Source organism: Peromyscus leucopus, chromosome 4, assembly GCF_004664715.2.
Source record: "Peromyscus leucopus breed LL Stock chromosome 4, UCI_PerLeu_2.1, whole genome shotgun sequence".
NCBI classification, from domain to species: Eukaryota; Metazoa; Chordata; class Mammalia; order Rodentia; family Cricetidae; genus Peromyscus; species Peromyscus leucopus.
The window spans coordinates 64,911,009-64,937,025 of record NC_051066.1 but is presented as its reverse complement, the minus strand read 5'-3'; the positions used below and the strand labels follow the sequence as shown (position 1 = coordinate 64,937,025).

Sequence of the window (26,017 nt, the reverse complement as noted above, 5' to 3'; positions counted from 1 at the left end):
CTTTTATCATGAAGGGGTGTTGGATTTTGTCAAATGCCTTTTCTGAATCTGGTGAGATGATCATGTGGTTTTTTTCTTTGAGTTTGTTTATATGGTGTATTACATTGATGGACTTTCGTATGTTGAACCACCCTTGCATCCCTGGGATGAAGCCTACTTGATCATGGTGGATAATAGTTCTGATGTGTTCTTGGAGTTTGTTTGCCAGTATTTTATTGAGTATGTTTGCATCAATGTTCATGAGGGAGATCGGTCTGTAGTTCTCTTTCTTTGTTGCATCCTTGTTTGGTTTAGGAATCAGGGTAATTGTAGCCTCATAGAAGGAGTTTGTTAATGTCCTTCTGTTTCTATTATGTGGAACAATTTAGAGAGTATTGGTATTAACTCTTCTTTGAAGATCTGGTAGAATTCTGCACTGAAACCATGTGGTCCTGGGCTTTTTTTTTTTGTTTGGGAGACTTTTTTTTTTTTTGGTTTTTCGAGACAGGGTTTCTCTGTGTAGATATGAGCATTTCCTGGAACTCACTTCATAGCCCAGGCTGGCCTCGAACTCACAGAGATCTGCCTAGATCTGCCTCCCGAGTGCTGGGATTAAAGGTGTATGCCACCACTGCTGGGCTGTGGTTGGGAGAATTTTAATGAATGTTTCTATTTCCTTAGGGGTTATTGGACAATTTAAATACTTTATCCAGTCTTGATTTAAGTTAGGTATGTGGTACCTATCCAGAAAAATGTCCATTTCTTTTAGGTTTTCCAGTTTTGTGGAGTAGAGGTTTTTGAAATATGACCTTATAATTCTCTGGATTTCCTCAATGTCTGTTGTTATGTCCCCCTTTTCATTTCTGATTTTGTTGATTTGGATTCTCTCTCTCTCTGTCTTTTGGTTAGTTTGGATAAGGGCTTGTCTATCTTGTTGATTTTCTCAAAGAACCAACTCTTTGTTTCATTAATTTTTTTGTATTATTCTCTTAGTTTCTAATTTATTAATTTCACCTCTCACTTTGATAATTTCCTGGCATCTATTCTTCCTGGGAGACTTTGCTTCTTCTTGTTCTAGAGCTTTTAGGTGTGCTGTTAAGTCACTAGTGTGGGATTTCTCCAACTTCTTTATGTGGGCATTTAGTGCTATGAATTTCCCTCTTAACACTGCTTTCATAGTGTCCCATAAGTTTGGGTATGTGGTGTCTTCATTTTCATTGATCTCTAGGAAGTCTTTAATTTCTTTCTTTATTTCTTCCTTAACCCATTGGTGATTCAGTTGAGCATTATTCAGTTTCCATGAGATTGTAGGTTTTCTGTGGTTTTTGTTGTTGTTGAAGTCTAACTTTAAACCATGGTGGTCTGATAGAACACAGGAGGTTATTCGAAATGTTTTGTATCTGTTGAGATTTGCTTTGTGGCCAAGTATGTGGTCGATTTTAGAGAAAGTTCCATGGGGTGCTGAGAAGAAGTTTTATTCTTTCTTGTTAGGATGGAATGTTCTGTAGATATCTATTAGGTCCAATTGGATCATGACATCCGTTAAGTCCTTTATTTCTCTGTTAAGTTTCGATTTGGGAGATCTGTCTAGTGGTGAAAGTGGGGTGTTGAGATCTCCCACTATTAATGTGTGGGGTTTTATATGTGGTTTAAGCTTTAGTAATGTTTCTTTTACATATGTGGTTGCCCTTGTGTTTGGGGCATGAATGTTCAGAATTGAAACTTCATCTTGGTGGATCTTTCCTGTGATGAGTATGTAATGTCCTTCTTGATCTCTTTTGATTGATTTTAGTTTGAAGTCTATTTTGTTGGATATCAGGATGGCTACCCCTGCTTGTTTCTTAAGACCATTTGATTGGAAAGTCTTTTCCCAGCCTTTTATTCTTAGGTAGTATCTGTCTTTGAATTTGAGATGTGTTTCTTGTATGCAGCAGAAAGTTGGGTCCTGCTTTCATATCCATTCTGTAAGTCTATGTCTTTTTATAGGTGAATTAAGTCCGTTGATATTAATGGATATTAATGACCAGTGATTCTTCATCCCTGTTATTTTTGGTGGTAGTGTGTGTGTACTTCTCTTCTTTGGGGTTTACTGTTTTGGCTTTATCTATTTCATGTGTTTTCGAGTATGTATCTGACTTCCCTCGGTTGGAATTTTCCTTCTAGTGCTTTCTGTAGGGCTGTGTGTGTGAATAGGTATTGTTTAAATCTGGCTTTGTCTTCGAATGTCTTCTTCTCCGTCTATGATGATTGAAAGTTTTGCTGGGTATATTAGTCTGGGCTGACATCCATGGTCTCTTAGTATCTGCATTACATCTGTCCAGGTCTTTCTGGCTTTCAAAGTCTCCATTGAGAAATCGGGTGTTATTCTTTTTTTTTTTTTTTTTTTGGTTTTTTTCGAGACAGGGTTTCTCTGTGTAGCTTTGCGCCTTTCCTGGAGCTCACTTGGTAGCCCAGGCTGGCCTCGAACTCACAGAGATCCGCCTGGCTCTGCCTCCCGAGTGCTGGGATTAAAGGCGTGCGCCACCGGCTCGGGTGTTATTCTTATGGGTTTACCTTTATAGGTCACTTGGCCTTTTTCCTTGTCTGCTCTTAATATTCTTTCTTTATTCTGTACATTTAGTTGTTTAATTATTATGTGTCGAGGGGACTTTTTTTGGGGTCTAGTCTGTTTGGTGTTCTATAGGCTTCTTGTATCTTCATAGGCATTTCCTTCTTTAAGTTGCGAAAATTTTCTTCTATGATTTTGTTGAATATATTTTCTGTGCCTTTGAGTTGGTATTCTTCACCTTCTTCTATCCCTATAATTTGTAGGTTTCGTCTTTTCATGGTGTCCCAAATTTCTTGGACATTTTGGTTCATGACTTTGTTGGCTTTAGTGTTTCCTTCAACTGATGAAACTATTTCTTCTACTGTATCTTCAATGCCAGAAATTCTCTCTTCCATCTCTTGCATTCTGTTGGTTATACTTGCATCTGAAGTTCCCGATCTTTTACTCAGGTTTTCTATTTCCAGCATTCCCTCTGTTTGTGTCTTCTTTATTTTTTCAATTTCCCTTTTTAGGTCTTGGACTGTTTCCTTTGTTTGTTTCATTGCTTTTTCATGATTTTCTTTCAGTACTTTATTGTTTTCTTCCAGTACTTTATTGTTTTCTTCCAGTACTTTATTGTTTTCTTGCAGGACTTTATTGTTTTCTTCCAGGGCTTTATTGTTTTCTTGGAGGGCTTTATTGTTTTCTTCTAATTTGTTTGCCCTTTCCTCTAGTTGTTTACAGCGTTCTTCCAATTTTCTTGTCTTTTCCTCTACACAAGCCTCCACCTTCTTCCTGATGTTACTCATAAGGCTACTTTCTTCTGCTTCTTCCAATTTTTGATGTTCAGGTCTAGATGTTGGAGGCGGGCTAGGTTCTGGTGATGCTGTATTGCTCTTCATTTTGTTGTATGTACTTCTGCCTTGACGTCTGCCCATCTTCTTTTGGTTCCTTCTTGGTCTTATCAGTGTACTTGTTTCAGAAAGAGCTGACAGATTCAGGAAGTCTCTCTCTCGTCCAGATGGGAGTTCTCTTGTCCAAATGGGAACTCCGGGGCAGGATGGAAGCTCTTATCTGGAATGGAAATCTCTGGTCCAGAAGGGAGGTGGGGATCAGGATGGGAGCCAGATGGGAGTTCTCTTGTCCAAATGGGAACTCTGGGGCAGGATGGAAGCTCTTATCTGGAACAGAAGTCTCTGGTCAAGAAGGGAGATCAGGAGCAGGATGGGAGCTGGGGGCCGGTCTCTAATTCTCAGCAGGTGGCTGGGGTCTCGGGCAGATGGGCATGGGGGTCGGGCATGGAGATTACAGGGGCTGCTGGGGCACTTGGAGAAGGGGATCCCTCCTGGTGGGGCTAGAAGGGGACCTGCCCGGTGGCCAGAACCTAGGGCCAAGTTGGGCAGGTTTTCCCAGAGTGGCTGGTGCCCAGGGATGGTGTCCGGGTTGGGTGCGGATACTCACCTCTGGTCCAGAAGGGAAGTCAGGGGCAGGATATGTTAGCTTCTATAAAAATACCAGAATTGCCTGACTATGATTAATTTTGCCCACAGAGGTCTGGGGCTTTCCTCCATCAAGATATACCCCACAGACATGAATATAAGCCAATCATGTTCAGGGAATGTTTTAGCTAATATTTTCTGATGATGATACTGTACTGTGTCAAAATTACAATTGAAGCTAACCAGGACACCCATCTTTTTGTAAGGTATATCCCATACCAAGGGATTTCAGCTTCTCATAATTAAGAACACATTTCCTTCAGGTTGCCAGAGCTACTGTGTAATGTCTGATTCTGTTCTTACTACTTATCACTCAGCAATTCCACATTACATGCACAAGGGGAATCACCATTTCCACGATTGAATCTGGCTCCAGACATGTCAATTTGATTCCTATTGTTTGTCATTTTTGTTGATTTAGGACAAACTTCCTTCATGGACAGCACTGGTTAATCTTAAAGTCACCATTCTCCTTGACCTTCTAAGAACAGAGAATATAATCATGTGGCAACACAAATAGACATCAATTTATCTCTTACAGGATGCTTAGAAAGGTTTGCTCTCAATTTTTATTTTCGGGACATATAAATATTCAATGCCTTTCTTCATTTTAAAATGTTCACTTTAGATGGAAAATGGGAAACAAATTGTACATAGAATTTAGCACTCAATTATTAAATAAAATATCTCACAATGTAAAGGAACTGAACAATAGTAAAATTTGATTATATACTGTTCTGAATGTGAAAATTATTGGATCAGACAGACAAAAAATTCAGGCTGAGATTTCATGAGTACCAATATTATCAGTTACAATTGCAGAATCCTTTAAACAGAGCTTCAAAAGCCTTTATAGAGTTCATATCTTTACACAAGAAGAATGTTCCAAAGATAGATATGTCCTCTTCTCAAGTTTTCCAAATTCCCAACTTTTCAAAATTTATTTACTGCTTTTTTTTATTAAAAAAAATGGTGAGTATATAAAAATGTATAGTTTGGCATTGATAAAAAATGACAGCTATGGTTCATTAATGCAATGGATGAGTTACTGATTAAGAGTTTCAAAATCCCTAGCCCCATCTTACCCCTTTATTTCTGCTTCTTCTCCTAAGTGTCATGTTCCCCCATACTTCAGCCATGCTAACAATGGCTATGCCTTAAAATGTATCACAAAGTCTTATTCCCTAATGGTTCCCTATCTCACAGGTACTTGACATTTCCTCTATTCTGACTTCAGCTAGCCGTGTACATTGTAGACTAATAGACAAGGTCCAATACCGTCCTCATAAACAGCTACTTAAAACTGTGGTGGTAAAGCCTTGTGTCAATGGAGAAACAAGGTGCTGAAGAGAGCAGACCATGCAACATTGGCAGATGGAATTTCTGTCTATGGAATGGAGCCCAGACATGATATCCATTGCTGTGTTACAGTAGCAGTGCTGAAGCGATGCAGCTAACTAAACACTTTAGATCTCAGATATACATTGTAAGTCCAAGATACCAGATAAATTGGAGCTGAAGGATTTAGAGCTTACCGTTCTGACTTTTGCAAACACTTTTGAACAATCATGTTTTGCTATACACCATTCCCTTCTGGAATAGAAGTTTCGCTTGTGCAAATATATGTATAAGGCATCTATAACTTGTTTTTAATCTTTGTAAGCACTTACACTTAATAATTACTATATTCATCTCTGATGGCTAGATTTCATAGTTATAGAATATACTCTACAGTCAGTTTTTGAAGAAAACTCATAAAATATAAATATTTTAGCAAGCAACAGCATGGCATGCTGGATAATGTTCAAATAGGTAAGATATATTCACCGGTGCAGTAGAATCATGACTGTTTGGGGTAAAAATCCTTTGAGACTGAAGTTGAAGTATGGTCAATAGGAGGGAACACATACCTTGTACTGAAAACACACCCAAAAGCCTATGAAGAACAAGGTCACAAGCCCTAGGAGAGGATATATTACTATTGTTTTGCTAAATAAACATTGTGTCAGCTTTCTAAATATTCACATTAATATGGATAGTCTAGGGCCCATCTTAGTTATAAACAAAATAGCTCCTTTTTAAAAACTATTTCTTTATGCTTTGAGAATATAAAATAATTACATCTTTTTTACTTTCCCTTTCCTCCATCTGCAGGAAAGGCAGCTAAGTAATTCTGAGAATGGGAGAGATACTCTTCTCCAGGAAAAAACACACCAACTGGTTATCCTAAACCAATGATCATCCCAGACTAGCTTCTTTTTACAGTGTGTGGAAATTAGTGCATAGACTCACGTCTCTTCCAAGTACAGAAAATAAGTAACTCTTCAATGGTCAGTCCTAAATGGCACAGCTATATTACCTCCTCCAACATCTGGAAAATATTTTAAAGGGAGGCAGAAGGAATGAAAGACACTGGAAGCAAAAGGATGATGCTATGAAATGACTTGTACTGGATATGATAGAAAAATTGGAATCACACAATACTGGCACAAGATTCAATCCTGTAACATTGAATCATTGATAAGGAATGGACTCATGAGTTCTCTCCCTTCATTGAGGAGTTATTGACAGTTAAATGTTGCTTGATAAGAGGTATCACTTTCTTTAGGTATATAATAACATGAGTGAAGTTGAACAAACTCGAATAAATAATTCCTGGCCCAGGCTCATACAAGCAACCTTATAGTCTGTGGATCAGAAACAAAAGCAGCAGATACAGAAGGAGCAACTGAAAGGAAGTGGGGGGTTCATCAGAACAGGAAGGTAATATGTAGTCATATTATCATAATACCATATTTGCATTTTGACAATTGTGAAATTGTCAAAAAGCAAATAAAATAAAATATTCTTAGAGGGAATCAATACAGCTATTAATGAATGCAAACCTTGCTCATATTTTCCTAAAGCTAGACAAATTATCCTCATGAATTAATTGGTTGATTCCTCACGACAAAAATAGACTTTTATTTTTGTTAGTACACAAGCATTCTACTTAAATTCTGCACAGAGATGCTGCATTCCACACATTATATAATAGTGTTTTATTGCTTAGAGTAATAGTACCTTAAAGATTATCAGCTAGAAACATCTCCACCCCAATATTTTAAACATGATTTTGGTTGAGAAATGAAGTTTTTATAAACAATCAAATGAAAAAGTACATGAAATTGTGCCTTGGATACTCCTGGGACCATAAATTGTACAAACCCTGAGGTAGCCAAGAATAGGTCTCAAAGGTGGATCAGACACTCAAGAAACCCATATTAAATTCTATTCATTATTAAAGTGGAGCATTGGCTTTTATTTTGCTTTTATGCTTAAAACACAATGCAAAAAAATGTTAGAGAAGCATTGGTAACATTCTCTTCTGACACTGTGAGATTTGCTCTTCTCTATTACACATGGCAGGAAGCACTGGATACAAACTGCGTTTTGATGACCAGTGAATAGATTGCACTCCTCAGAAAATGGGGCATTGCTATCTTCAGGATTTTCATACAACTGACATAAGGTTAGACATATAAAGTAAACTTTTACATCTCCAGAGATGATTTAAATTGTGATAAAGCAATTTATAGTTTTGGTGTTGTGGTCAAGACTCTGTGTTTAAAAAAAAAACATTGATTTTTTTCATTTTATGAGTGTGTTTTTGAGAGAGTAATATAAACTCTAACGATCAATATCCTTATTCTAAATTGGAAATTTTATTATGAAAATTAGAGCATATAGAATGCAATAAAATGATACACATGGACTCTAGAAAATAAAAATACACATAAATATATCCACAAATATACACTTAATTGTAATAGTAATAGCCCACAAATATATACTTAAAGGTAATAATGACTCACATGTCCATAAAATACAGTCTCCAGATTGTACATTCTTTCCAGCCCTTCTTCCTCCCTTCCTATCCTACATGCACCATTTCTCCTCCTCCTCTATGTCTCTCCTTTCTGTGTCTCTGTCTCTGCTTCTCTCTTTCTCTCTCTCTCTCTCCTCTGCATTCTGTCTTCCTGGGCAGTTCTTACTTCCTTGTATTCCTGTCCTCTGATGATCATGCATTTCGTCAAGTTTACTGTAATCAATTATAATTTCACATTTCCACCTTTGTGGTGAAACCATATAATATAAAAAGACACCATATTTTGTGTTGTCTATTATCCATTCAATCATAATTTATTTTTTTCTAAATACATGATTATGATTATGTATGTATTATGTATACTCACCATTCTGATATTTGTATGTAAATGTTGTATGCTTTGAGGTTTTGTAAGGAATGCTGATAGGGTTAAGGCAGATTGAGGCTTTGTTATTCTCTATATAATATGGCAAATGAATATTAAAAAATGTGTACTATATCCACGACCTAACACTAAAACACGGCCCCACAAATAACCTTATGTTCAAAGTTACCTATGTTGCAAAACAAAGAGGCTTGTGATTTATGTCTACTTAAGTTCCCACAACATTAGGGTTTTTGCCTCAGAAATGTTTTAGGAAAATCTAAATTGAAGCTTTGAACTGCTTTAGGGCTGGTAGTCTGGCTTGATCATTCTTCCAAAATGAGCTGATTCACCGAAGTCATCAAAGAGGAGTTTCAGAAGTCCATTAGGAAGGATAGGAGAGGAAACAGAGAAAAGTGCTTTCTCCAATGTTTCAAAAATAGTAAAATAAGAAAGTTGAGACATTTAAGGACAATAGTAGATCAATACTGAGGGGAGAAAAAGAGGATTAGTTGTTGTTGGAGAGCATCTTTTCCAGAGAGCTGTAGAAAGAAATTTCCATTGACACACAGACAAGTAATACATCTTTTATTGGTAGCCTGAAAGTCTACATGAAAATATGGTGGATTGATGGACTTTAATAAGAGCAATTTCAATTAATATTAGAATTCAATGATTATCACTTGTAATAACAGTGTTTATTTTTTGAAATACATTTCAAAACAATCTCCTAGAATAATAACCAATGGCCAAGAGACAGCTGGGCCTGACTCACTCTGGTGATGGGATGGCCACACACCCTAATAGTTGTGCCAGAAATCCCATCCAAGGACTGAGGAATCTGGATGCAGAGATCCATGGCTAGGCCCTGGGTGGAGCACTGGGAGTCTAATTAGCGTGAAAGAGGAGGGTTTATATGAGCGAGAATTGTTGAAACCAAGTTTGAATAAAGCACAGGGACAAATAGCCAAATGAATGGAAACATATGAACTATGATCCAAAGGCTGAGGGCCCCCAACTGGATCAGGCCCTCTGAATAGGTGAGACAGTTGATTGGCTTGATCTGTTTGGGAGGCATCTAGGCAGTGGTACTAGGTCCTGGGCTCATTGCATGAGTTAGCTGTTTGAAACCTGGGATTTATGCAGGGACTCTTGGCTCAATCTGGGAGGAAGGGACTGGACCTGCCTGGACTGAGTCTATCAGGTCGATCTCAGTCCTCAGGGGAGGCCTTGTTCTGGAAGAGGTGGGAATGGGGGGTATCCTGGGGGGAAGGGGAGGGGGCAGGAAGGGAGAGAACAAGGGAATCTGTGGCTATTATGTAGAACTGAATAGTATTGTAAAATAAAATAAAATAATTAAAAAAAGTAAAAAACAAAACAAAACAAAACAAAAACAAATATTGTGTTACTAATAGAAATGAATTAAGATAATTTTGCATAAAGGCACACCAACTTGTTAGTAGTGATTCAGTAAACTGCATCAAGTATTTATTTCCTTCCAATTATAGATGTACTAGAAGACATCTTACTTTCTCATTATCTTGTGATCATGGAAAACCAGAGCTGTGTCACTGAGTTCATCTTCCTGGGCCTTTTACAGAACTCAAAAGTTGAGAAAATATTGTTTGTTGTATTTTCTTTGGTCTACCTTGCAACTCTTGGGGGCAACATGATGATTGTGGTGACCATAATCTCTAGTCCCACACTGCTGGGCTCCCCCATGTACTTCTTCTTGATATTCCTCTCCTTACTGGATGCATGCACTTCTTCTACTGTCACACCCAACATGATTGTAGACTTCTTCTATGAGAAGAAGACCATTTCCTTTGAATGTTGCATGACACAATTGTTTGCAGTCCACTTTTTTGCTGGGGCAGAAGTGATCATCCTGTCTGCCATTGCCTATGCCCGCTATCTGTCCATTTGCAAGCCCCTTCACTATTCTTCCATCATGAACAGGAGGGTATGTGGCATTCTGGTGGGAGTAGCCTGGGCAGGAGGCTTCTTGCATTCTATCATACATTTTGCACCTGTCCTTCTGTGGACCCAATGTCATTGATCATTACATGTGTGACTTGTTCCCATTACTGAAGCTTGCCTGAACTGACACACACATATTTGTCATTTTGGTATTTGCCAACAGTGGGTATATCTGCATCATAATCTTCTCTATTTTGCTAATCTCCTATGGTGTCATATTGTACTCTCTGAGATCCCACAGCTCTGAAGGGCGACTTAAAGCTCTCTCCACCTGTGGATATCACATTAGTGTTGTGGTTTTGTTCTTTGTCCCATGCATATTAACATATGCAAGACCAACATCTGCATTCTCCTTTGAGAAAAATGCTGTTGTATTTACTGCAGTCTTGACACCATTGCTTAATCTTATGGTTTACACTTTCAGGAATAAGGAAATGAAAAATGCCATCAGGAAAGTGTGGAAGATATTAATAGCAATTTCTGACAAATATTAAATATTACTCTTACTATGCTGTGGAAGTGGATTAGTGGATAGGAGCACTTCATGCTGTGCTAAAAGAAGGACATCAGTTCTGATTTCCAGCACCCATGTCAGAAGCTAGGCATCACAGGGCCCTTTAAGTTAGTGTTTGGTTAACAGAGATAAGTAGATCCCAGAAGTTCAGAGGACTGGTAATCTACTCAAACACAGAAATCTGAAAGTTCATTCCAAGCTTATGCCAAGGCAAGCAGGTAATGTGCAGTAGATGAACATGGTCAATGTGGTCCTATGTAATTGCACATATGTGCACATGCACAAACATTGTACTCTCCTCTTGTGTACAAACATGTATATGCTACACACCCACTTATTCATCCTATACAATTATCAACAAAAAGGGGCATAATTCAAGGATAATGGAATGATAAAGAAGTCAATATTTACCTACACAGCTATTATGTTATTTAGGTAATATACAGAATGAATTGACATTATTCTTTAGAGGGTTCTTCAATGTTCTATGTGAGAAAACATTGTTTTCTCTTTTTTGTGATTATAATTTAATACATTTTTTCTCTACTTTTTCTCCCTTCAAACTATCTCACATAAACCTCATTGTTCTCTTTCAAGGTTATGGCCTTTTTCAATAATTATTACTGTGTGCATATATGTACATGCATGTATTTTCCTACATATAACTGCCTCAATCTGTATAATGTTACTCATATGTATGTTTTCAGTGCTGAATATTTCATATTGGGTAACCAATAGGCATTCTCTTTCCTGAAGACTATTTCTCCCCCAGCCCCTGGTTATGGTGACACACACTGGTAGCATATGCTGAAGAGGCAGAGACAGGAGAGAACCAGGCCCTTCAGCCTTTCTGCCTGATGTCATCTTCTCTTTGGTCTTTGACCTCAAAAAAAATTTGTTTTCTGTAAAACAACAATGATTTGGGTTTGTTGTTTGGGGTTTTTATTTTGAGGCTGTGCAAGAACCTTTCATTGTCAGAACCAGTGAAGCTCCAGGTCCCTTATGGCAGTGTCTTGGACAAAGCTGGTAGGTGTTCAAGCTCCATGAGACAGATAGCTACCTTGTGGATGCACAGTAGCCTCTCATAGGTCCCTTTGAGTGGCTGTGGCAAGAGCTCGGCTATTCTGTGTGGATTCACCAAACTGTGAGGGTGGAACTGCCCCATGCCCACCTCCCAACCCCACCAGTTCCTGATGTTCCCTCCAGCACAGCCCATGTGTGAGATTGAAATTTTTGGAACTTTTTACAAATACAAGCAGAATGCCTCTTTGTTCTAATAAAAATAATACCCTCCCAAAAAAAAATAAAAACTAGAACTTCAAGTACTATATTGAATAAATATGGGTAGAGTGGACAGCCTTGTCTTGTTCCTGATTTTGTTGGAATCACTTTGAGTTACTCTCCATTTAATTTGATGTTGGCTGTCAGCTTGCTGTAAATTGCCTTTATTATGTTTTTGTATGTTCCTTTTATTCCTGATCTCTGTAGGACCTTTATCATGAATGGGTGTTGGATTTTATCAGAGGCTTTTTCAGCATCTAGTGGGATGGTTTTTTTTTTTTTTTTCAGTTTATTTATATGGGGTATTACACTGACAGATGTTTGTATGTTGAAACATCCTTACATCTCTGGGATAAAGTCTACTTGGTCATAGTGAATAAATTTTGATGTGTTCTTTCATTCAGTTTGCCAACATTTTATTGAGTATTTTTGCATCAATATTCATGAGGGAGATTGGTCTGTAATTCTCTTTCTTTATTGCATCTTTGTGTGGTTTGGTTATCAGGGTAATTGAAGCCTCATAAAAGGAGTTTGGTAATGTTCTTTCTGTTTCTATTGTGTGGAACAGTTTGAAGTGTATTGGAATTAGTTCTTTCTTGAAAATATGATAGAATTCTGCATTGAAAACATCTGGTCCTCGGCTTGGTTGGGAGACTTTTAATGACTCTTTCTATTTCCTAAGGGGTTATTGGTCTTTTTAAATTGTTTATCTGGTCTTGATTTAATTTTGGTATATGGTGATATTTTATTTGTACTGAAATGTGGTTTTACTTGTATGTTAATAAATAAAGTTGCCTGGGGTCAGAGCTAATTTAAGCCATAGCAGAAGTCTGGCAGTGGTAGCACATGCCCTTAATCCCGATCACATGACAGGCAGATCTCTATGTGTTCAAGGATATCACCAGCATGGAGACACATGCCTTTAATCTCAATAATAACCATAGAAGATCTGGAGGTCTTACAGATGGGCATCGATGAGGAGGTCATGTGGTTGGGTTTACAACCAATGAGAAGGCAGAATAGAAAGTCAATAAAAAGGACAAACACACAGGAAGTAGGTCTCTTGCAGAGAGGTAGGACAGCAGCGGCAGTGAAGGGTAGATTTTTAATCTCAGCTCTTAGCTATTGCTCTGACCTCCTGGCTTTTAACTCTGTTTGGCTCTGTGTTTCTTATTTAACAAGATGGTTACATTTACATTGGTATGTGGTACCTATCCAGAAAACTGTCCATTTATTTCATATTTTCCAATTTTATGGAGTACAAGTTTTTGAAGTATGACCTGATGATTCTGTGGATTTCCTCATTGTCTGTTGCTATATCTTCCTTTTCATTTGTGATTTTGTTAATTTGGATGCTCTCTCTCTGCCTTTTGGTTAATTCGAATAAGGGCTTGTCTATCTTGTTGATTTTCTCAAAGAACCAACTGTTTGTTTCATTGATTCTTTGTATTGTTCTCATTGTTTCTATTTTATTTATTTGAGCCCTCAATTTGATTTTTTCCTGGTATCTATTCCTCCTGGGTGAGTTTGCTTCTTCTTGTTCTAGAGCTTTCAGGTGTGCTGTTAAGTCACTAGTGTGAGATTTCTCCATCTTCTTTATGTGGTCATTTAGTGCAATGGATTTTCCTCTTAGCACTGTTTTCATAGTGTCCCATAAGTTCGGGTATGATGTACTGTCATTTTCATTGAATTCTTGGAATTCTTTAATTTTTTTTTTTATTTCTTCCTTTACCTATTGGTGATTCACTTGGGCATTATTCAGTTTCCATGAGATTGTAGGCTTTCTGTCATTTTTGTAATTGTTGAAAACTAACTTTATGCCATGGTGGTCTGATAAAATACAGGAGGGTATTCCAATTTTATTTTGTATCTGTTGAGACTTTCTTTGTGACTGAGCATGTGGTCAGTTTTAGAGAAGATTCCATGTGGTGCTGAGAAGAAGGTGTATTTTCTTTTTTTGTTAGAGTGGAATGTTCTGTCCTATCTATTAAGTCCATTTGAGTCATATTATCTTTCAGTTCCCTTATTTTTCTCTCAAGTTTCTGTCTGGCAGACCTCTCCATTTGGTGAGAGTGGGGTATTGAAATCTCCCACTACTTGTGTGTAGGGTTTGATGTGTGCTGTAAGCTTGACAAATGTGGTTCCCCTTATATTTGGTGCATAAATGTTCAGAACTGAAACTTCATCTTGTGGATTTTCTCTGTGATAAATATGTAATATCCTTCCTGATCTGTTTCAATTGATTTTAGTTTGAGGTCTATTTTATTGGATATTAGGATAGCTACACCAGCTTGCTTCTTAAGTCCATTTTATTGAAAATTCTTTTCCCAGACTTTTACTCTGAGGTAGTGTCTGTCTTTGAAGTTGAGGTGTGTTTCTTGTATTCAGCAGAAGGATGGATCCCGTTTTTGTATCCATTCTGTTGGCCTGTGTCCTTTTATAAGTGAGTTGAGACCATTGGTATTAATGGATATTAATGATCAGTGATTGTTAACTCCTGTTACTTTTTGGTGGTAGTGTTGTGTGTTTCTCTTCTTTAGTATTTGTTGGTGTGGGACTATTACCTGTGTTTTCATGGGTGTATCTAACTTACCTAGGTTGGATTTTTTTCATTCTAGTGTTTTCTGTAGGGCTGGATTTGTGGATACGTATTGTTTAAATCTAGTTTTATCATGGAATATTTTGTTTACTCTATCTATGGCAATTGAGAGTTTTGCTGGGTAAAATATTCTGGGTTGGCATCCATGGTCTCTTAGTGCCTGCATGCCTATCTGACTTTAAGAGGCTCCATTGAGAAGTCAGGTGTTATTCTTTTGGGTCTGCCTTTATATGTTATTTGGCCTTTTTCCTTTGCAGCTCTTAATATATTTTTCTTTATTCTTTATGTTTAGTGGTTAGATAATTATGTGGTGAGGGGCTTTTTTTTTTTTTTTGATCCAGTCAATTTTGTGTTCTGTAAGCTTTTTGTATCTTCATAAGCATTTCCTTCATTAGATTGGGAAAGTTTTCTTCTATGATTTTGTTGAATATATTTTCTGTGCCTTTGAGTTGGTATTCTTCTCCTTCTTCTATCCCCATTATTCTTATGCTTCGTCATTTCATTGTGTGACAAATTTCTTGGACGTTTTGTGTTATGACTTTGTTGGATTTAGTGTTTTCTTTGACTGACAAATCTATTTCCTTATCATATCTTCACTGCCAGATATTCTCTCTTCCATCTCTTGCACTCTATTGGTTAGCTTGCATCTGTAGTTTCTGTTCATTAACTCAGATATTCCATTTCCAGTATTCCCTCAGTTTGTATTTTTTTTATTGTGTCTATTTCATTTTTCAAATCATGAACCTTTTCCTTCACCTGTTTAATTGCATTTTCTTGTCTTTCTTTAAAGGGTTTATTGATTTCTTCCATTTTTTTCTTTTCCTTGATTTCTTTTTATTTTCTCTTTTATTTTATATTATTTTATTTTATTTGAGACAGGGTTTCTCTGTGTAGTTTTGGTGCCTGTCCTGGATCTTGCTCTGTAGACCAGGCTAGCCATGAACTCACAGAGATCCACCTGGTTCTGCCTGCCAAGTGCTGGGATTACAGGCATGTGCCACCACTGCCAGGTTAATCCTTGATTTATTTATGGGAATTTTTTATTTCCTCTTTAAAGACCTCTATTATCTTCTTAAAGTCATTTTTAAGGTCAATTTCTTCTGCTTTTTCTTCATTGGGCTATTCAGGTCTTGCTAATGTAGAACCACTAGGTTCTGATTGTGCCATGTTGGTATTTATGTTGTTGACTGTATTTTTGCACTGGCATCTACCCATTTCTTCCTCCACTCAATGTAAGCAGTGATTGTGTCTAAGGAAGCCTCTGTTGGTCTGATTGATACTCTTTGTCAAAAGGGAGCTCTTGGTCAAATCAGGACTCTTGGTACAATCACTGCTGATGGGCTCTGTGTTTCAGGAAACAGCCCTTAGTCCAATTGGCCCTAGTAGGGCTTGTCTCAGGGAGCAGCTATTCCCAATTGTTATAGGATGGGCTTATGTCTCTGGTGGTCACTTGTGCCACAGGGGATGGTTGGCTTGGCAAGGGAGTGGAGGAAGTGGCAGCTACGTGGTCCTTGGGTCTCCAATGGATGGGGTGAGGGCACAGAATGTGTCCCCCAGGCTTAGGGGCCAGAGACCTATTCGGCCCAGTCCAGAGATGGGGCCAGTTCCTGATTGCTACAGGGTAGGGTTATGGCTCTGTTGGTCACTGTTGCCACAGGGGATGCCTGGTTTGGTGAGTGGAGATGGGGGAGACTCTACTGCCCAGTCTCTAGGGCTTCACTGCCTGGGGGTTGGGAGGAGGGGCACAGAATGTGTGCCCAGGGCCTAGAGGACAGAAAACTGCCCTGCTCAGTCTGGAAATGGGGCATTACCTATTCCCAATCAGTGCAGGCTGTAGTTTAATTCTTATGATGTTTCTATCTACCAAAAATATTGTTACTTTTACCTTGGCCATGAATCATTTTCACAACTTCAAACTTTCTATCTGCTGATTATTCTTCTCTCTGTCTCTGTGTTAAAATACCATTTTCTTTTTCTCCTGGTTCTCTAACTTCAATAAATATAAAAACTATAAAAATAATAGCACCAAGTAATTTGTATAAATATACAAAATAAAATGAAAGCTGAGGTCTGCAAGATAGCTCAGTTGCTATCATACCTGTTGGTATTTCTGGGACTTTTAAGTTCAAATCCCTAGTAGCCATTTAAATACCCAGGATAAGAACAATAGCCATGCCTATAACCATAGTTCTGGGAAGACTGGATTCAGAAATACATGGAATACACTTGCCCGTGAGTCAAGCTAAATAGTAGAGGTACATGTTCAGTAAAAGACTCTGCCACAAAAGTTATAGGGGAAAGAGGAAGAGACACTAAGGAATACCTCTTGCCAATGCATGCATGTGTTGCCCAAACACACATTATACATTACACAAATTAATTAATTATATTATTTGAGTCAATGAGGAGAAGAATTAGAAGCAAACAATCTTTAATAATAAAGTATCTGAAATGACAAGCATGAAAATGAGAGGCATGAGTGTCTTTGTAATGAGAAAAATTAAATCAAACTTTAATGCAAATAAGAAGAAAGGTGTTCAAGTAAGAAGATGTGAAATCAGTGTCAAGCACCTATTACTCAGCTCTAAGTCATCCAGGAAAATCTTTTTTTGTTTGTTTTTTGTTTTTTTGTTTTTTGTTTTTTTTTTTTTTTTTTTTTTTTTTTTTTTTTTTTTTTTTGAGACAGGGTTTCTCTGTGTAGCTTTGCGCCTTTCCTGGAACTCGCTTTGGAGACCAGGCTGGCCTTGAACTCAAAGAGATCTGCCTGCCTCTGCCTCCCGAGTGCTGGGATTAAAGGAGTGTGCCACCACTGCCCGGCTCATCCAGGAAATCTTGAACAGAAGTATTCCACCTGGCTGAAGGACATGAAAACAAGATTTGAAACCAAGAACTTTTTATTTGGGAACTTCTGAAGTTTGAAGGTATAAAAACAGATATCAACTTTTATTAATATTAATTTTATCACTTCATAAAAAAGTCATAGAGTCTTGTTTCACATTTCCAGATAAATACAGAGCTTTTGTAAAGTATGGAAGGGCTGGGATCCTTACAAAGAGTCCCTGAGAGGCTGCTGTTTAAAGATATGTAGCTAATCCTTAGTTGCAATGAAGACACCAGTGTGCTGAACATGCCAGACAATGGGGCATAACAGAAGAAGAAGTTTCCATGTAGTGAGTAGATACTAATCAGGAGAAAGGTTGCTTGTAAAATAAGCAGTAGACCTAGAGATATTGTGGTACATAGTACCTCCAGATCACTTGCATGAATGCTTTATAAGTCCTAGAAGGCAGAGTATATAGAACTATAGGATTTGGATTTTATCCTATTGGGTTTTTGTAACACAAAATGATAAATGGTCTTATTAATAAAAATTCAGAGCCAGATACTGGGTTGAATACTGAACGATCAGAGAAACAGAACAAGCCACAGTCAACATCACCTTGCCAACTCCTCAGCTGATCTTCTTTCCTCAGGCAGAAAAACTCTGATCCTCATCCAAATGGATCTCAGCTGAAGAGCTGTTAAACGCTTCTCGTTCCTGGTCCTCATGCCTTATATACCTTTCTGCTTTCTGCCATCACTTCCTGGGATTAAAGGAATGTGTCCTTCCCAAGCCATGAGAGCTCAAATCCTGGGATTAAAGGTGTGTGCCAACATACCTGGCTCTGTTCCCAGTATGGCCTTGAACTCACAGAGATACAGATGAATCTCTGCCTCCCAAGTGATAGGATTAAAGGCATGTGTGCCCCCACTGCCTGACTTCTGTGTCTAATCTAGTGGCTGTTCTAGTCTCTGATCCCTAGGTAAGTTTATTAAGGTACACCATTAGGGTACACAATATATTGGGGTGCACAATACATCACCACAGATTGTGCTGTCATTTTCATTATAGCATTCTGTCTATGTCCTTTTTCTTCCCTTAGGGAATGAGAATATTTATTCTGCATTCTTACATATGGAAAGTATGTAACTTGTTTTTAATATCTTAGGGTTTCACAGTGGAGAATTTTTAAAGAATGTTTTTCACTCTAGCAAGTGTTCATAGACAAAGAAGGTGCTATTCAATGTGTTGATGGAGATTCACTAATCCACTTCCCATTCCCTCCTGAAATGTATGAGGAACATGCTACATTTCCAAATTTCTCTTGCTGTATCTCCATCAGAGTCCATGCTTCTTTCTACCCCAGCTTTTCTATACACATTTGTCATTTCTTTATTCCCTTTCAGCCAATTCATATCATATCAAAGCCCTGAAGATAATAGATAAAAGCTTATCAAGAAGTTCAAGGACCTAGGGCAGAATCTACTATTCTTTTCTTTTCTTTTTTTTCCTGAATAGACATGATGGAAGCCTTGTATACATTTGTGTTTGTACCCCCAGTGCACTTCTTAGCCTAGTATAGAATAGCTTCTTTTTGCAGTGTGTGATGCTTAATGCAAAGAACTATATACAGTTTCCAAGTGTAGAGGATAAGTGACTTTCGAATGGTCATCCCCAAATGGAACAACTCTATGATCCCCTCCCTAGATCCAGGATATATCTTGAAAAATATATCTTGGAAAAGAAGACAGGAATATCATGAGAACTTGAGGATGATGAAGATTGCAATGAAACATTGTTTTCAGGAACTAGCGTGCTCATTTCCATCATGAAACAATCAGCACCTGTTGATTCTTGCACTGGACTGGCACAAGTTCCATTATGCATAGGGAAGGGAGTCATGAATTCCCAAGTCTCCCTGAGGAGCCACTGACAATTAAATTTCCTGTTAAGGAGTACAATTTCTTTAAGCATGTAACCACAGACATGTTGTCTATGATCCATCAAATAATCCACAATTCATAATCCTTAAAGCCAGGAGGTCAAAATCAATAGACTCATATATAGGAGGAAGAATAGTTGGGAAGAAGGAAGGGGTCAGCATAAATGGAATGGCTATAAGAAAGTGTACTGTGTAGTCAATGTGGTCATAGAACACTGCATAAACACACATTCACTCTCAGGCACACACATATAAGCATATACATATAATATATATGCATATATATGTACATATATACATGACCTTGTAAAAAAAAAACAAAAATACTCTTTAGGGAATGAGTATTTTTATTAGTGTATACATTCTTACATATTTATATATGAAATTCCAGATAGGGTTTCTCTGTGAAGTTTTGGGCCTTTCCTGGAACTCAATCTGTAGCCCAGGCTGGCCTCGAACTCACCTGCCTCTGTCTCCTGAGTGCTGGGATTAAAGGCGTGTGCCTCCATGGCCCAGCGAAATGTTTTTTCTTTAATGAACAGTCCTTGCTAGTGTTTTCCAGAACAGTAGATATTATACTTAAGATTGATTGATAAATCCCTTGAAACAGAGCTCAGCTCTTATCATGCTTGTTGAGCTTGTGAGTATTTTACTTAAATTACACTCAGAGACATTACAAACTATTCACTATATAACACTTTCTTAATCCTGAAACTGAAAATGTTTCAGATAAAACCAGCCCTCTAATTTCTAAAAACTTTGAAAGGAAGTGAAAATATTACAATTTCTCAAGCAAGTGACAATGTCCTCAGAGTTATGTCTCTGATATCTTTGAGCCAGAAATTGTCCAAACCCTAGGAGAGCTGTTAGGAAGTCTCACAGGTAGATGACCTCTCAGGGAACATCCATTAATTCCAGTTGCAATTAGGGAGTGAATTTGGCTCCTTCAATTTTCTTCTATTATTAAATCACGTTGACTATGGCTTGAAGGAAGTTGACTACTGCTACCTTCACTACCAGACCTGGTCTTCTCTTTTCTGTGCAGAAGAGACATTGGCTAAAACATAGCATTTTGGTCAACATTACATGAACTGATTTCAGTAGAAAAGAAGAGATAGATGTCTTTAGGATTTACACACAATCAACACAAGGTGAGACTCAGAGGCACATTTCTGAATTTATGAAGATGTTTTTAAATTGTGATAAAACACTCTAAATTTGGATGCTGTAGCCAGGCTACTGTGTGTTTAATGCAATAATTTACTTTTCAGTTCATAATTGTGTTCTTGAAATTTTCTGTCAACTGTGATGCACAGATTCCTTATCTTTAATGAGGACTTTTTACGATAAATGTTAGGGCACACAGAAGTGAATGAAATAATACTCTAAACACCAGAAAATAGCAGTTTAAAGTAATAACTCCTCAAGTGCCCAATGCATTAGTTGCTGGTGTGCAAATTCCTTTCTTCCCTTCTTTCTTTTTTTTCTGTCAGCCCTCTGTTCCTTCCTCCCTTTCCTTCTTGCTTTCTTACTTCATAGGCTGTTTATTCTATCCCTTCTTATATATTTCCCCAATTTATTGAAATGAAAATGATTTTCAACTTGTCATCTTCAAATTGAAACAAAATAATCTAGGAGACAGCATGTTTTTCTAAAGTGTCCAATAAAAGTTGCCAATTTTCTTTTTTTTTAAACATTAGAGATTGTGCTTTATTTAATACTTTAATTATTTTTCTATTGTGACTTTAGATTATTATATAGTCCTTTAAGAGAACAAACATTTGCTATCTCATTGCTCCTTAGGTCACAAGTCTGAAACAAGTCTTCTTTAGAGGCAATCAACTAAGTCAGCAGAATTGGTGTTTCATGGAGGTATTAAGGGAGATCATTTTTGTTACATTTTTTAGTACCATTAGCTTCTTGTATTCATTTTGTGCTATTTCATTAAATTTTCAAGACAACAATGGATTATTTAGAGCTCACTTATTCTTTGTTTTCTTAAAAAAACAAAAAAAAAAGAAAAAATAACAAGAAATACCAGGTAGTTTTTATATATGCCATGCATACAATATTTGTTTTATGTTTAAAGCCTTAAGACTTATTTTTATATTATTCACTCCCATTCTTTAACCCTTCCCAGATTCATTTCTCCTTTCCTACTTACTCAACCTTGTTTTCTCTTTGTTTAATTTATTAAACCTATCTAGTCCAATTTGAATTGCCCATATAATCTTGAATGAGTAGACTCTCACTGGAGCATGGCCAGTTTAGCCGGGACTACACCATTAAAGAAAACTGACCCTTCCTTCCCAAGAAGCTATTAGTTTTCAGTAGCTATTCAACTAGGAATGAAATTGTATTCTCACCTCTCCTTTCTTTCTTTTTTTTCCTTTTATTTTATTTTATTTTATTTTATTTTACAATACCATTCAGTTCTACATATCAGCCACGGATTCCCTTGTTCTCCCCCTCCTGCCTCACTCCCCTTCCCCACAGTTCACCCCTCATTCCCACCTCCTCCAGGGCAAAGGATCCCCCAAGGACTGAGATCAACCTGGTAGACTCATTCCAGGCAGGTTCAGTCCCCTCCTCCCAGACTGAGCCAAGCATCCCTGCATAAGTCCCAGGTTTCAAACAGCTAACTCATGCAATGAGCCCAGGACCTCTTATCACTGCCTAGATGCTTCCCAAACAGATCAAGCCAATCAACAGTCTCACCTATTCAGAGGGCCTGATCCAATTGGGGGCCCCTCAGCCTTTGGTTCATAGTTCATGTGTTTCCATTCGTTTGGCTATTTGTCCCAGTGTTTTATCCAACCTTGGTCTCAACAATTCTTGCTCATATAAACCCTCCTTTTTCTCGCCAATTGGATTTCGGAAGCTCCACCCAGGGCCTAGTGGTGGATCTCTGCATCTAGATTCCTCAGTCCTTGTATAGGGTTTCTGGCAAGACTATTAGAGTGTTTGTCCATTCCATCACCAGAGTAGGTCAGTTCTGGCTGTTTCTTGACCATTGCCAGCAGTCTATTGTGGGGGTATCTTTGTGGATTTCTGTGGGCCTCTCTAGCACTTTGGCCATGGATGGCCAATTTTCTAAATACACATTCAGTTACACACTAGTCTAGTTTCCATTCTAATGCTTGAATTAAAGGTATTTGTGAAAAATTAAAATGCCTTGCTGTTTGTGAAAAATGCTGATAAAGGGTTATGACAGACAAACTGCTGCTAAACTCTATACAACATTGAAAATCAATATAAAATGTTCTAATTGCAAAACTACACACTAAGATGGGGCACAGGAAAGGACATTATTGTCAGAATAATTAACCTCATGAACTGAAGTTGTCTGATTTAAGTTTATCTCATCCTCTTAAGTGTCTCTCAGTATTAAGATTCTACCTCTGGTCTGTTTAGAAAATTATGTGGTTGATGCACTGAACTGCTTGAATGGCAGTAGTCACAGCCTGGGCTGTCCCGTAAAATGTGATGAATCACCTAGGTATCAAAGGAGAAGTTTCAAAAATCCATTAGGAAGGAAATGGGAAGAAATAGAATTCCCTCAGATTACAGAAATTGTATCACCAGTGAGTTGAGCCATTTAAAAAAATCAGCAGAGCAACACTGAGGGCAGAGAAAAAGGATTAGGAATCTGAAATGTACTCTTTGTCCTGACAACCATAGACATTTGCTTAGCTACACACACAAAATCAAATTTTATTTGTAGATAATTTTATATTAAAATAAGATTGACTTATGGAATTTAACATAAATTGTAATTTAAAATAACATTTCAACTCCAACTTATTTTTATTGATAATATTTTACTTGTTTGAAATATATTTCAAATAAGCTACATAGAGTGACAAACTTTCTGTTTATTTCCTCTGTAAGTTTTAAGTATATACATATTTTGCATTAACAAAAATGTTCTGGTGTCTGCAGATAGATTGATGCTACAATGAGCTTTTTTTGCTACAGCCAGTGTGAAGGAAATAGTAGTCAATATAGGGAGTTGCGATAGGGAGGAACATACCCCATGATCACCATTCAAAGAAATGACTCGGTTACCAATTTTTACAGTGAGAGGTCCCTGAACAAGACTGGAGACCACTCTTTAATATTCAAATTCATGAATGTTGGGGATTAGCCATTTATGTAAACCATTAAACCAATTATGTTAACCCTTAAATGAAAATGTAGACTTGAAATCTAAGAGTATTTAGAGGTGAGAGGGCATTAACTCAGCAGTTTGACCATTTATGGAAAGAGTATAATAATTTAAACATGTTATTATATATGATGCTGTGCTCTTTTACTCTGAGTTCCATTTTTGATAGTGTAAAAAATGATCTGACAGTACATCATTCTTTTCAGAACTTTAAATGAAAATTGATTTTGTAGTTTAAATATTGATGTATATTATAAAATATTTTGAAAACAGTAACAAAATTTATATTAAAATATCTACACTTGTATTCTATAAAATCAATAAATGGAGACTTAATTTTCTTTAAACTAATGTACTATGAAAATGCTCTGTAGTTGAGATCTTCATAGTATTAGTGTTTCATTTATGTACTGTGTGATTTTGCAAGTCATATTTATATATCATTCTTATTATGGATATTTTAGGTATTCCTGCATTCAATGTTTCTTTATTTTAGATATCTGAATTAATTTTAATAACAAGGAAGGAAAATTTATAATCACTAAATGTTAACTTTATAAACTAATAGAAAATATTTTGACATTGTGTCATATCCTAAAGTAAAATATTCTAACTTAATTCTTAGCATAAATTTTAAGAGTGGATATACTAGTATAAAGAATATAAACATGGTTATAATTTGAAGTTATTTCTTATATGTTCAACAAAAGCACTGCCTGAATAAATTTCTTCTAATTGGTATAACTTTTAAAGTGAGACTTTTTTCATAACATTTTTACATAAATATGTTGCATGTTTCCTTCTACCCAAACTTCTCCCAATACCTTCCCAACTCCCTACTCCTCAATTTTATGTATTTTTCTCTCTAAACACACATACACATGCACAGTGACATTCCTTTAATTTTTGAGTGCTTCAGTTTTCACATCAACATATGCATGTGGTTGTTGTTAGAAATAATGCTGTCATTAATACTCACATGCTCTTGTTGACTTACAGTGTGCATAATAGCTTGATAAAACTATTGATGTGGCAGGTTGTGGTGGCACATCTTGTAATCCTAGCACTTGGAAGTGGAGGAGTGATGATCAGGAGATTAAGGTCATCCTGATGTAAATGGTTACTTTGAAGCCAACTTGAGCTACATCAAGCTTTCTCAACACCCCCTTTATGATAAAGAGCCATGTGTTTGTCTTCTGTGGACCTGAAACCTTGATGTCTGACAGTTCATCTCTTGGTACGTGAGTCTTACACATAAAGCTGTGTTCATACTATTTGACAACAGAAAGTGAGCATTTTTTCTATCTACATAATATTTTATTTTGCCTGGTTGATATTCATTAATATTTGCTTTATAGATGAGATTTTCTTACTGTATACAATGAAATGTATCAATATATCAACAGCAAAGACCTCCTCTCTACTTTATTTTTGTCATTGTAGCTGAACCCACTAAATCAATTAGTGCTGCTTCTATGGGTATGGTGCCTTTCAGTGGAACATTGGAAACCTACTAGTGGCCCTATCTTCAATAGAGTGATTTTCCCTCCTCAGGAACAATGCATTGTCAACTGTAAGCAACTTCAGAGGATAGATTTACTTACATGTAAAATATGTTTGTTACTTCTACATGATAGTCATTAATATCAATCATCATTTTGCTTTTCCATATAGACACAGTATTCTGTTACTCACTTTTTGCTATATTGATATATATGTACATATATGAAGTTAAACAAGTATATATACACATATATAAATATATGTATTTTTAAAACCACAGAAAAACATTTTATGAATATATTTCTATTGTACATATAGAAAAAATAAATCTATAATATTTTAAAGCTGCATCTACCTAGGAAAAATGAATTCAAGAGCTAGAATATTTACATATATGTTTTATTAAAGAGTATTCTATTGAAAGAGTTTTCAAGTGGAAGAATTAATGGTATGTAAATTTGAGTCTTATTTAGACATTTTCAACTTGATCCTCCTCTTGTTCTTTGGTGATATGAATGTAAGTGTTTTAGTCAACATGTTTTATAGAAAAATCATATGAATTTCAAGCCATATGTCTTACTCTATCAAATTTTTATTGTATAAATAATTGGTAAGTAATTAAGTCTCAAGACCAGACATTATATTCAACATGAAATTTCTCTTTTTCACCAATGTGATTTTCACCAATTTTCATTTGTAGGTCATTGATCCATTGGCTTCTATTCCTTCGTCATCTACCCTCTTGTCTTATCAAGATTCCTCCTGCATAAAGAAAATAATAGATACTTGAATGATTATATAGAGAAGTAGACTTTCGAAAAACAATCATTACTCCGAAGTTCTCACTGAGATAAAATATCTCAATCATCATCCTGTTCAGTCTATTAAATAGTCATGTGTGCTGGGACCTGTGTTTCAAAGTCACCAGGTTAATGATAGTTTTGTTCATTTGATCTTAATATTCTTATTAAC

At 36.8% G+C, this 26,017-nt stretch overlaps 1 pseudogene; it reads left to right on the top strand.

Annotated features, from left to right (window-relative positions):
• The first annotated feature begins 9,786 nt into the window (after nt 1-9,786).
• LOC114683696 lies at nt 9,787-10,711 on the top strand (annotated as a pseudogene).
• The last annotated feature ends 15,306 nt before the right edge of the window (nt 10,712-26,017 follow it).